This window comes from Mesocricetus auratus, unplaced genomic scaffold (assembly GCF_017639785.1).
Source record: "Mesocricetus auratus isolate SY011 unplaced genomic scaffold, BCM_Maur_2.0 Super-Scaffold_100020, whole genome shotgun sequence".
Classification (NCBI taxonomy): domain Eukaryota; kingdom Metazoa; phylum Chordata; class Mammalia; order Rodentia; family Cricetidae; genus Mesocricetus; species Mesocricetus auratus.
The window spans coordinates 41,354,672-41,367,811 of record NW_024429201.1 but is presented as its reverse complement, the minus strand read 5'-3'; the positions used below and the strand labels follow the sequence as shown (position 1 = coordinate 41,367,811).

Here is a 13,140-nt window from a genome sequence, read left to right as displayed (position 1 = left end):
GAGTTCGAGGCCAGCCTGGTCTACAAAGCAAGTTCCAGGACAGCCTCCAAAACAACACAGAGAAACCCTGTCTCAAAAAAACAAAAAACAAACAAAAAGTATGTGACGCACAAGGCATATTTCAGGCTATGTAATAGAAAGAGAAAACAAAGTGGCCAACATGTTGCATGAGTGCTTAGTTTCAGGGAAAGGCCTTGGGAAAATCTATATACACCTAGCAGGGATCCCAAGGTCCAAGGTTATAAGTATAATTTATTGGTGAAATAATGTTCTGAGATAACATATATCACTCTTCATAATCCTGTTTTTTCTGCCCCAACCAATATCACTATTACTTTTACTTACATCCTTTATCTTCAGGTGATGTTACTAGCACACTATACTAAAGCTAAAACTTAGAAATATGTTTCCTTATAAATGATACTCTCAGAAAATATCTTAATAGCATACTTACAAATTTTCATCTGTGGTCTGATGTGACTACTAATCTCTTGCATATATGTGTGTATAATCTCACCATATATATGCATGGTAAAAAAACTGGTATATAATGTTCTTAGTGATGAATTTTTAGGTTATAGAGCTTCGAGTAATTAGGTGGTTGTTTTTTATCTGCTTCTCTGCATTTTCCTACTTTGTCTATAAAGAAATTATCAACATTACATCATAGGTAGGGCCCCAAAGCTTCTAAAACCCATCTCTAATATGAACCACATCTGGACTTTTTAGAAGTATACTGCAATCTTTTGGATGCTGCCACCAAGTCACTGGAAGAAGTGATAAAGCAAGGTGTGGACTTCCCATATTCAAGAGGTGTTAATTCAGTTAACAGCACAAGTAGCCCCCTTGTAACCCAACTTCTTACAACTCCCAGCTCTCAGTCAGTATGCACTTCTGTTCTACATGAGCATGTCTGAATTTAGTAGTCTGCATTCAGTAACAAAATTGTATTTATTATGAAGCTATGAATTTCCCTAACGTTACTGGACAGGGAGTAGAAGTTGCTATAGAGAAAAACTTACCATGCTTTGAACTGAAAGACTGCTTGACTTAAAATCTAAACTGGGGCAGGTGTGGTGGTGGTGGGCACCTTTCCAGTCGGCACTCAGGAGGCAGTGGCAGGCAGATCGATCTCTGACCTTGCAAGCACATGGGCCTGAGTACTACCAGATCCCACATAAATAACGCCTATAACTTCAATGGTTGGGAGACAGAGACAAATGTATCCCTGGGCTGCACTGGCCAGCCAATCTAGCTGTTGTGGAATAGTTTCCTCTAAGACTCAAACATTCTAATCCACAGAGAAGCTCCTTAAACAGAAAGGCAAACAACCCACAAAAGCTTCAAAAAGTCCCTGAAACTGACCAGATTCACTGGCTCCTTTCTGCAAGAGTGAACAATAAAAGCTTTGTGTCCTTCTAAGACTGAAGGAAGCTGAGCTGCAAAGAAGACTCTGGAGCTGGCTAACAGGAGACCCAGTCACAAAGCACATGGATGAATTTCTTGAGTATGATACTCATGCGCAACGCACATGCACACAGACGCTGAGGAAGTAATAAAGAATCTTGTATTATAAAGTATAGCTAGTGGGCATTTGTTGTTAATGTCATGCCTTCCTAGAATGCTTCCTAAACATAACAATAACGCAAACACCTCTAAATAGCAGAAAATGAAAGAACAAAAGCATACATATATATATCCATAACAGTGTCTACTAGCCTAGACTTTGCGACCCTAATCCAGTAATTCCCAACCTAACTGAGCAGTAAAGTCATGGAAGAATGTACACAATATACCAGTGCCTAAGCCCCACCCTAAATTCATCTGCTCAGAATCTTAGGACAAGTTTTGGATATAGTATCCGAAGGGATCCTGGCCCACTTGAGCATGTGGGTCTGACAGGCCTTGCCCTTCTCCCCATTCCCTCTGTCTTGGTAAGCAAACCAACAAACAATAACCATTAGATTACATTCCTAAAGCTAGCCACCAAGGACTTTTCCCTTATTCAGCCACTCCTGAGGCTGACCACCAACTCCCAGAAATCAGAAGCCCCCTTTGGTTCACCTAATTAACATGACTAATTCAAATTAAACCTCAACCAAACATGGGGTTTCCCCATAAACTGTCATTTGCCTATGGGCTACATCTGTCTCTTCTCTGTCCAGAGAGAGTCCTTTGTCCCTCTGGAACAAATGCCCCCATCCCCTTTCTTCTGTCCCCTTCCCCTTCTCCCTCATTCCTATCTCCTTTACCAGCATACCCTAACACTTCTAACAGATCTCCCTTTCTCTTCTTAAGAATGATACTCGCAAAGTCATTTGCTGCTGATTTTCTGCCTGAGTAAGAAAGCAGCCACTAATTTTTCTTCCCCAGTTAAAAGATCTCTGTGAAAACAGGTGTTTGAATGTGGTCTGTGCCTAATCCTGGGTCTGGAAGGGAGTGCTCTGCTGTGCAGGAGTCCCCTTCAGTAACTATTTCACCAATATTAGTCAATGGTTCTGAGTGCTTTTGAGTATGTCAGCCATTTAATGCTACACCCATGACACAGGACTATTGCCACCTTCACTTACTTGTGATGAATTGAGTCTTATCAAAGTCAATTTACTTAGCCCATCCAGACAATGAAGCAACCTATCTGTTCTCATAGCCCTTCAACCTATGTTCCCAGGGTCCTTCGGCCTCTCCCCTCAAGGTCCTTCAGCCAGTCTCCTTGGGGGTCCTTCGGCCTTTCCCCTCAAGGTCCTTCAGCCTGTCTTCCCAGAGTCCTTCAGCCTCTCCCCCCAGTGTCCTTGGGCCAGTCCCCTTGGGGTCCTTCAGCCTCTCTCCCCAGGGTCCTTCGGCCTCTCCCCGCAGGGTCCTTCAGCCAGTCCCCTTGGGGTCCTTAGGCCTGTCTCCCCAGAATCCATCAGCTCATCTTCCCAGGGCCATAGCCTATGCACAATTGCTGCTGCTATAGAATTTCTACCAAACAAAACTACAGCTATATATAGGTGAATAACTTTAGAAAATACAGACTGATTTTATTAAAGATGCCAGCACAAATAGGATAGATGAGATCAATCATTTAGAAACACCTTGAACCAATTAAAGTCAAGTCAGCACCATGTTGCTGGTAGTGATTAGGAATGAGTCCTTGGCAGGAACAGAACCCCTTAAGTTCACTATCCAAAAGACTGTTAAATGATGCAAACTGGGGATTCCAAAAATCCAGAAATGTTTTATTAGGCCAAGTATTTATAAAAGAACCACAAGTACTGGATTCATTTCAACAAGGATTCTTATCTGCCAACTGAGGAATTCTGAATATAAATACCAGGTCAGCAAATTTGATCACCCTTCAGGTTTGTCAGCTATGTTTAAAAATACTTTATTTTAAAAATGTTATGTGTATGAGTGCCTTGCCCCCATGTATGTATGCGCACCACATTCATACAGTGACAAAGGAGGTCAGAAGACAGTGTAGCTGCAGACGCAACTACAGATGTTTGTGAGGTACCATGTATGTGGGTACTGGGAATGGACCCTGATTCTGCAAGAGCATCAAGTGCTCTTAACAACCAGCCATCTCTCCAACCCCGGTTTGTCAGTTATTATCACTGAAACCAAACAGCTGACAAACAATTTGGAAAAGGAAAGATTTTGGTTCATGGTTTCAGGAGTTTTTTTTCTACTGACTCTATAACCTTGAGTCTGAGACACAAAGAGCACCACGGCAATAGGCACAAGTGGGAGAGGATGCTCCTTGGAGGAACAAGATAGAAAAGAAGCAGATGCAGAGAGGGCTGGGACAATGCCTATCTTCCCAGTGTATGACCCCAGTAGTCATTTCCTGGTATTTCTACTACTTCTCAACATTGGTATCAAATTATAAATCCATCAATGGGTTAACCCATTGACAAAGTCAGAGCTCTCATGATCCAATCACCTATCAGTTATTGGACCTACTAGCTAGAGACCAAGGCTGCAGCAAGCCAGTATCTTTCTAGGAGATATTGCATATCCAAACCAGCATTTGTTGTATATGTATAGAAACAACTTACATGAGGTTGTTTGTGCAACTGCTTTGAACCACACAGGAGACATGTTTCATCTAGTTTAAGCATTAACAGAGGCAGGAAAAAACCCTATTCAAAATGGATTAAAGTTGTTGATGTGGCAGATAATATCAAAGTTATTCTATTTCTTCAGAATAGCGAGTATGTAGTCTGGGCTCGGATCATGTTTGACAGCATCTTCAAATTACTTTTAAAAGTAGGTCATGGGTACATTCCTGAGTTAGAGGCCTATAACTCCCTAGGGACTCCTGTTGTATTGTGGAAAATGTCTTATTCTTAGAAAGTAAACAGGGTAGAAAGTGGCAACTTCTGTCCTGTCTCCAGCATAACCATTATGGGATGGAGCACCCCTGTAATGAGTGTTCTTCCCACCAGCCTAGTGCCAGTGCCAAGTAAACCACAAATAACACACCGAGACTCTATTAGTAACAATGCTGCCGGCCAGTGTCTGGGGCTTCTCATTGGTTAGTTCTGTCTTAAGCATTAACCCATGACTACTAATATATATATTTCTATAAGGACTTATGTTTCTGAGGACAGCATCCCGACATGTCCTCTCTTCCCTGGATCACATGGCAACCCCCACTCTTGACTACATTTCCCAGAATCCTCCTTGACTCCTAGTCCCACCTATCTTGCTTCCCTATTGGCCAACAGTGCTTATTTTACATATACACAGAAGGACTTCCCCCACCAGACCCCCCCTGGCTATTATCAGGGGACCAATTACTAAATTCACAACTAACCTAATGGGATACTGAGTAACATAATTAAGGGCACAGTAGGCAATAAATGATTATAAAAGAACCTTGTGAAATTCCCTAGGTATCTTTTCCTGAGCTATACCCTTATCTAATACTATCTGTGGGTGTACAGATAACCTGAAGGTGGAAACTGTATACCTAATAACTTCTAATTGAAAGAAGTCTAGCTTAAGTCTGTGTATTGAGTACTTATTGAATACTACGTCTGTTTCTACCTAGGAATTCTAAATTAGTTACCACTACGCCTAAGGTCCCATCATTAAGTCTTATAACACTTATGCTAAATGAGATATTTTTAAAGCTTAGTAAGAGCAAAATAATTTGTTTGAAAAATGTGGTAACCTTGTGAGAAATGACCAACAGAGCTGAAAGCAAGGCTATTAAAATGCAGATTACTGGCTACTTCCCAGACCTGCTAAATCTCTCAGGGCTGGGGCCCAGGGATCTAAATTTTAACAAGCTCCCAGGTGATCCTCATGTATGTATAGTAAGGTCTAAGAACTTCTGCCCTAGGGTGTCACCAATACACAGCTAAAAAGCTACGAAATGCTGTTTTTCTAGCAGGACTTTGATTAGCCACAGAAACCAGTCCTTCTTAGTATTAGAAACAGTTCAGTTGCAATTTAATTTCCTTTTGTCTGGGGATATAGTTATTCATGTACCAAAGAATCCTATAGAGATACTGAGGAAACCTGGTCTACCCTAAAGAAGGCTGCTGGTAACCATGAGTCAACATGTGTCCTGTCCCAAGCTTAACCACAGACTCTTTCCTTTGCATTCTCTTTCATCTTTTCTAAAGTAAGAAAAATACTTTCGTAACTAATTTTTAAAGTACGTATTTCCTGGACAACATTTTAAGGAATATTGCTCCATTGCTCCAATATTGTTCTTTTTGGCATATTTATAACACTTTATCTTCTGACTATAAAGATTTCTACCTCCAAACAAATATTCTGTCCTTTTTTTTTTTTTTTTTTTTTTTTTTTTTTGGTTTTTCGAGACAGGGTTTCTCCATATTGTTTTGGAGGCTGTCCTGGAACTAGCTCTCGTAGACCAGGCTGGCCTCAAACTCACAGAGATCCGCCTACCTCTGCCTCCCGAGTGCTGGGATTAAAGGCGTGCGCCACCAACACCCGGCTTATTCTGTCTTTTAAAATAAATGCCTAAGCCTGTCAGAGCTAAGAAAATGATGAACACAAAATGTAACAGGAGTTGAATTCAAGGTATAAAGACCTATCACCTGAGGAGCCCAAGAAGTTCCCCACCATCTCCAAGTGTACCAGATCACAGCCTGAGTAGGAAACTTTGTGACACCGAGAGAACATCAAAAGACACAAAGCTTAGAAACTACTAAAAAATTAGTAAAGCAAAAAAAAATTTTTCTTGTCTTTTCTTTAAAGAAATTGCAATGCTTGTTTGTTTTTCAGGAGAAAATAACAGCTAGCACAAATACTTGATGAAAATAACATTTATCTATTCGCTGAGTTCACACACAGAATGGAATTTGGAGGATACCTGCTAAGAAGACAAAAAGTTCAATTTTCCAGGCACTAGAAATCAAACTACTTTTATAAAGAAATTTCTCCCAATCAGGCTCATTCAATCTCACTCTTATAAATATCACTCCTCAAAAGGCTGTCTTAAACAGGATGAGTCATAACAGCTGGGTGCTACCAACTGCCACTCTACAAGACAGGAAGCTGGTTACTAATGACTGGTAAAGTATCACCACGGTCTGGACGCTTAGGCAGATGCAAGGGCCTGTCAGGTGCTCACTTCTCAGGAAGCCCCTCAAGGGAAGTTTTGGAGATGGGAGTTTAGTGGACAGTTTTCTCATAACTTTTTGTGTGTGTATGTTTTGACATTAATTTGGGAAAACAACATAAATGGATAGGGGCTGAAGTCTCACTCTCTCCAATAAAGGGGTAAAAGAAGAATGACCACCATTTACTTTAGGTTTATAATCAGTGTTAAGTTAAACTTAGGAGACAGTAAGATTGTTGAGAAATAATTCATTTGCATAAGACTATCGAAAGGAAAATTGGCTAAAGTACTTCACAGACTATCTTCCTAGCAGCGGTGTTAAAAAGCTAATTCTACTGTAAGGTTACATTAAGCATGGCTGTGAGGTACTGACAAAGAACAGACACATAGGTTGATGCAGAGCCCTGAGGCCAAAAATAGATTCCCAATTGATTTTTGCCACAGGTGCAAAGGTAATTCAGTGGAGAACACACTTTTTAACAAACAGTGCAAAACCAATTGCCAGAAAATAAAGCCAGACACTGTCTCAGATAGACATGAACTCAAAAGGGACAATAGAGTTAATGGGAAGTTCTAAGACTTGGAGGGAAATGAATGCATGAGAAAACCTTTATGACCTTGATTTAGGCAGTGTTCTTAAACATGTCATCAATGTATTATCGATAACAAGAAAAACTTGATAAATTGGACTTCATCAAAATTAAAAACAAGTTTGTTTTGCCAAAGAGAGTGTTAAGAGAGTAAAAAAAGTAAAGGCATAGACCCAGAGCAAATGTTAACAAGACATCTACTGACAAAAAAAGTGTGTCTGTGTGTGTGCATGCATGTGTGTGTGTGTGTGTGTGTAACAAAACTTAAGACAAAAACAGCTCAATACCCAATTTTTACTAAGTACAAAAGATGTGAAGACTTTTACAAAAGGAGAAACACGTGGTAAGTTAGCACATGAAACCAGCTCTGTAACATTAGTCCCTGGGGAAATGCAAATTAAGGCCATAATTGAGACACTACTATTCTTAAAAGAAAAACTGAGGCCAATTAAATCTAACAAAGTATACGTAACCAAGAAAAGGGGCTGTAGAAACACACATTATTCCAAAGATGGTTAAGCCCCACTTACCACAGGTGCAGGTGACAGTCATAGCCAAAGTAATAGTATGCATAAAGAAACAACCTCAGGAAAGAACTTAGTCTTGCTTATTGGCAAGGCCATCCCCATTTAGTTGGTATCAGATTCTGATTTGCACATGTAACAGTCTTTACTGTTAAAACCCTGTGGGATACCAGGATACATGAATGCCTTTCAAAACTTCTATTAAAGTGTTTCTAAGAAAAGAAAAAAGAGGAGGGGAGGAAAACCCCGATTGATCAAAGTGAGCATTTAACTTTTGAAGCCTGTGACTGGCTGAAATGCAAAGGCTGTGATTGGCTGAGATTTAGTTGCTTGATATCCTCTAACCCTGGCGTTAAGGATACAGAACCATAATGGCATCATTAAGGAAGCTGAGGAGGGAGGAACAGGAACTTGAGGCAAGTCTGGGCTACATAGGAAGACTCAGTCTCAAGCAAACAGAACCTGTCTTAGTTAGGGTTACTACTGATGTGATGAAAAGCAATGACCAAGGAAACTTGGCAAGGAATAGGTTTATTTGGCTTGAATTTCCATATCATTGTTTTGCCTGGAGGCAGAAACTGATGCAGAGGCCATGGAGGACTGATTGATCTTCATGGCACGCTCAGTCTGCTTTCTTATAGAACCCAGGACCATCAGTCTAAGGAGGGTGCCACCTACAAAGGGCTGGGAACACTCTATCAGTCACTAATTAAGAAAATTCCCTATAGCCAGATGTTATGGAGGCAGTTTCTCAGTTGAGGTTCCCTCCTTTCAGATGACTCTAGCTTGTGTCAAGCTGACTATGGTGGTTTGAATAGTTATGGATCCTATAGACTCAAATGTTTGAGTGCTTGTCCCATGGGGAGAGGCACTATTAGGAGGTGTGGCCTTGTTAGAGTAGGTATGGTCTTACTGGAGGAAGTGTGTCACTATGAAGGCAGAGTTTGAGGTCTCATATACTCAAGCTATGCCCAGTGATGTACGCAGTCTCCTTCTGTTGCTGGCATGTAAAAATGTAGGCCTTTCATTTTCTTCAGCACCATGTCTGCCTACATGCTGTTGTTTCACACCATGATGATAATGGGCTGAACCTCTGAACTGTAAGCCAGCCCCAAGTAAATGTTTTCCTTTATAAGAGTTGCCATGGTCATGGCTAAGACACTGACATAAAACTAGACAGCACCAGACCTCCAACCCAAAAACACTGGCAAAGGTAATTTCTTAGTTTAGGTTAAAATTTATTTACATACAAAGCTAGGATATAGTTTACTAACTACAGGAGCTGTTTGGGTCATGTACCAACCCAGGTTTAAATTTAAATTATTTCAGTATCCTCTAGGACAGTTGTTCTCAACTTGTGGGTCACGACCCCCATCAGATTATCCTTGCATATCAGATATTTACATTATGACTCATAACAGTAGCAACAAAATGATTTTATGGTTGGAGGTCACCACAATATGAGGAACTATATTATAGGATTAGCATTATTATAGCATTAGGGTTGTTGAGAAGTACTGCTACAAGACAGCTAAAATGAATTTAAAAACCTAACAATACTAAGTTACCAAATGCTAGAGTTACAGAGAAACTTAAACCATCACATGCAAAATGGTATAACCATCTTGGAAAACTAGCAGTTTCTTACAAGTACATGCTTGTATACATAATACTTAGCTCCCTTGTATGTATTTGCCAAAGAGAAATAATATTGTTCAAGTGAAAGTCATTGATGTGTACAGTAGCTTTATACATAATTCTCCCACCCTAGACACAGTGTCAACATCCTTTAACACTATATAAACTGTATACACACACACACACACACACACACACACACACACACACACACTTCTAAGTGACAAGAAGGGATAAACTACAGGTGTATACAGCAACATGGGTGAATCTTAAGTGCATTGTGCCTAGTGAAAAAGACATACTGTCAGCCTCAATTAACATGGGATTATGGAAAAGACAACAGGGGTTGCTTAAGATTTAGGGTGGGCAGAGTGACAACCTGAACGCGACTAGCACATTTTCAAGGAAATTTCTTGGTGGTTATGTTGGCTAATTTTATGTCAACTTGACACAAGCTGGAATCATCTCAGAGGAGGAATCCTGTGTAAGATCAGGCTATAGGCAGTCTGTAGGGCATTTTCTTAATGACTGATGTGGGTGGACCCAGTGCACTGTGAACAGTGCTGCCTAGGGGCTGATGGTCCTGGACACTATAAGAAGGCAATTTAAGCAAGTTATGAAGACTGAGACATTCAATAGCATTCCTCCATGGCCTCTGCATCAGTTCCTCCAAGTTCTTGACCAGTTTGAGTTCCTGCCTTGACTTCCCTCAGAGAACTGTAATTCAGGCTATATAAGACAAACCCTGTTTCATCACAGCAATAGTAACCCTAACTGAAGCAACAGCATGGAAAAAACTTTAAAATTGTCAACTATAGAAAACTATATGCTCCAAAGAAGAAACTTTACAATATAAAAATTATAAATAAATTTGAAAAGTTTATTCTAATACTTGAATATTTTATAATAAACTTTTGGGGTACCTAACATTTAAAAAAACAAATTCCTTCATATTTAATATAGTTAAGGTAAATAGCCAGTGCATCTTATCAAACATTTAAAATGAGCAATTAATCTGCTTAACCCTCTACAATCAGAGTGAGTGCATAAAATACACTAATTTTCTAAACCACAAGAGAGAACTGTTTTTAGAAAAAGAACCAAAAAGTGAGGCAAAGATACTTATCAAGTCAAAAATCTACTTAACTCAAGACATCTTTCTTTATGTAAAGCACACTTTTCAACAAAGTAAAATCATGTTGCCTGACTGTCTATACTACTGAAGATTAATATAATCTGCTAACTTGAGCCCCAGGGCTTCACCTGTGGTCATACTCATGATAAATCATTAACATTATAGACTGTTGTTTTTAAGAAATGTGGGTACCTCTGGTGAACTTAATACTCCTTTGCAGGTAAATCAAATAACACCTTATAGTTTTTGTATTTTCTGCATTGGTTTAGTTGAGAGATCTTCAGGAGAAATATTGCAGTTCAAATGGCATGAGCTTTTACATCACCTAGAATCATTTTCTTACACAACAGAAGTCATTTGTCCCCTTATTCTCAGTCCATGGGCATGCCTCTGGAACCAGATTATAGATTCCCAGACACATTTTTATTAATTAGATATTATTAAAATTCATTTGCTAAAACAATTTGAAAGTATCATGGAACATCAATACTAGCTCCTGGTGCTGCATGGATTCCTTTCCTTTCCCAGATGAATAAAATTCAGTTGGACTGAGTGAAATTTTTGATCAGTTAGGATAGAATTTAGTGTACACTCACCAAACATTATTCAGTAAATTCATGATAATTAGTAGAAATGAGCTTTTACTAAATATATTTTCAAATTGTTGTTTGAGCCTCAAATAATTGTTCATCATCTCACCAGAAAATCCTATTTCAAACTTCTAGTACAAAGCCACTGTGGTAATTGGTCTGTCTGCTTACTCTCCCTGGTAATCTCTTTTGTTCTCTGTACTTTCTAGATCAAAGTGCCATCAAGCTCCCAAACTGTTGCCTGCACCCACTTCCTGTGAGGTGTGCAAAGCCAAGACAACTTTCTATAAGTGTGTACCAAATAATAATGTCAAAAGATAAATAATGAATCCAACTTTTTTTCTTCTACTCAAAAATATAATATGTCTGAATGCAAATGACTGCAAGCAATGGCAATCTAGGAAGATCTTGGAACTACACACAGGAACACACACACACACACACACACACACACACACAAAGGTAGCAAACATCACCGCCAGTATGAGAAGTTCATGTTGCCATAATTCTAAATAGAAGAGAGGTGTGTGGCCCTTAGGGTGTGCTTGGAACTTGGGAAGACTTCCCAGTTCTTTCTTTCTCATCCTCTTGCCCCACCATCTCCCTTAGAAAGCGTGTTCGATTCCACTGCTATCATTACTTCAAGGTTCAGATTCTCAGGTATTAGACCCACATTTTCAAATATTTTCCAGGCAGTGAGTCCAACTAGTTCTAATATAGCCAGCTCTTCTCCCCATTTCCTTATTTTTCCTATTGCACCTTCTAGGAATACGAAGATAGTAATTTCTTGTACAACTCACCTGTCTTACCTAAACAACCTTGCCAAACCAGCCACTCCCTGGTCACAGAATTTTTCATGTCCTCCTCTTCCTGTTCCCATTATGGTACTTGACTATGGGGTTCATTATGTTTTGCTTCCTAATTTGACTTCTTTCTCCAAGTATATCCCATTATCATCTATTACTCATTCCTCGTTCCCCTGAATACTTCCAGCTTGAATTAGATAGCTCCAATTCAAGAGCCTCTACTGCATCCCACTGCTCACAAGTCTGTGCTTCTGGTATTTTTTTATTTATTTTCAAGACAGGGTTTCTCTGTGTAGCTTTGGCTGTCCTAGATACCACACTGTAGACCAGGTTGGCCTCAAATTCAGAGATCTGGCTGCCTCTGCCTCCTGAGTGCTGGGGTTAAAGGCGTGCGCCAACATTGGTGAGTCTGTGCTCCTTAAGCTAACAGGAAAAACTCTCTTTATAGTGTCTTGGCACCAGTTAAACCAAAGCCCTGTCATTTCCCCACTAGCTCCTAACATCCTTATACTCAAAATATTTAATACTTCATCACAGGTACAAAACTCAAGGTCCCTTTTCCCATAACTGTGACAATCAGCTGTCAGAAGCACACTAAACACGAAGTTTATATTGCCTCCCTGTTTAAGGGAGTATCAACCAGTGGTTCTGGTGGAAAGGCATGGTGGTTGGCTTGGCTCCGTTCACAGTGCAGTATCTTGAGAAGGAGTTGACTCATTCCAGAAGTTCAGGAAGCAAGGGGGAGACCAGGTTATCACTGTCGAGTGTCACCCTAGTAGTCACATCAGCAAGCTAGGCCTCACATCCTGAAGGTTCCACCACCTCCCAAACAGCATCATCAGCTGGGGACAGCACTGAGTCCTATAAGCCTGCGGGGGACACTGTCTCCAAACCATATTACAAGCTTTACACCCCAGTGCTAACTCTTCCATGAAGCTTTTCTTGTGTGCTGAGCTGAATAGTTTCTAGCAATCTAGAGCTGCTAAGCCATTATCCTTGTAGCTCACCTCCTCTTAGACTTCACTGCCTAGTTCTAGCTCTATAAATATTCTAACCTAAAAGTATCGTGTTGCTTAATTTCCCAAATTCCAAGCAATAGAAAAAGGTCTTCAATCAGTACTCAATAAAGGACCAATGACCAAATACTTGAGCAGGTATTTGAATGACCAAAAATAAAATGTGACCCACCACAACTATAATTCTAGCCCTCTAAGTTGAACCAGAAAGACCTTCCAAGTTTATAAGTGAGCTATGCTTATTGCATACTTTCTGCC

General features: G+C 40.0%; 1 pseudogene; it reads left to right on the top strand.

Annotated features, from left to right (window-relative positions):
* The first annotated feature begins 7,757 nt into the window (after nt 1-7,757).
* On the top strand, nt 7,758-7,841 carry LOC121133233 (annotated as a pseudogene).
* The last annotated feature ends 5,299 nt before the right edge of the window (nt 7,842-13,140 follow it).